The sequence below is a fragment of the Ixodes scapularis genome, unplaced genomic scaffold (assembly GCF_016920785.2).
Source record: "Ixodes scapularis isolate PalLabHiFi unplaced genomic scaffold, ASM1692078v2 PGA_scaffold11__112_contigs__length_91849675, whole genome shotgun sequence".
NCBI classification, from domain to species: Eukaryota; Metazoa; Arthropoda; class Arachnida; order Ixodida; family Ixodidae; genus Ixodes; species Ixodes scapularis.
Genome location: NW_024609837.1, coordinates 74,138,309 through 74,139,153, shown reverse-complemented (window position 1 = coordinate 74,139,153; position 845 = coordinate 74,138,309). Strand labels below are relative to the sequence as shown.

The 845-nt window shown below is 42.0% G+C and overlaps 1 non-coding gene across 1 annotated transcript; it reads right to left on the bottom strand.

Annotated features, from left to right (window-relative positions):
• Positions 1–208: 208 nt before the first annotated feature.
• Positions 209–281, bottom strand: Trnay-gua. Its single transcript has one exon. It is a non-coding gene; the product is annotated as a tRNA-Tyr (tRNA).
• Positions 282–845: the final 564 nt, after the last annotated feature.

Below are 845 nucleotides of genomic sequence, written 5' to 3'. Positions count from 1 at the left end.
ACTATAGATTATCACTTCCCGCAATAACCTTTAAATTCCGTTTACTCCCCATACTTATTTTCCCTTCGGTCATAATTCACATTTAAATAAGTAGTATCTCTCTCTCTCTATATATATATATGAACGAATATGTGCAGATGAATGAACCGTACTTAATCCAATGAATCAAAGAATCAAAGTTTCAAGGAACCCGCCGAAAGCCAAATATTGGCGGAGCCAGGATTTGAACTCTGGGCCTCCCAATGTACGGTCGGGTGTGCTAACCACTACACCACTCCACCTTGACTTTCTGGCGTTTCCTACCTGTCTTATTAATGCATAAGAAACGAAATGTATCCAATCGGAGGTGTTCTGGAAACACACGCCGCCGCGTGGAACGCGGTACGACGCTTAGTGTCACGTGGTACGTGCTCGTTTGTGCTCCAGAAATCCTCCCACTGTTTGTCTCGCCCCGTGTACATGTAGTATTCTTTGTGAGCTTTAGAGACACGGTATCATCATCATCTGCGAGAATCAAGAGCCACGTTATTGAATATACAACACGGGCACTTCACACCATCGTACGTGGTCTCCGAGGAGGATATGAACGAATATGTGCAGATGAATCAAAGAATCAAAGTTTCCAGGAACCCGCCGAAAGCCAAATATAACAGAGCAGTCAAGCCCAGTTGTAAAAAAGTCGAGAGAAGTTGATCGCTTTGGAAAAGGTATACAAAGTTACCAATCTATTTCTTTTTATCGAGGTCTTCCTTACCTTGGCGTTTTTGGGCAATCGTTCTAAAAATTTATGAAACAAGATCGAAAAAAAAAACGTTTCATGCAAAAAACAAGAACATCAGTCCGTA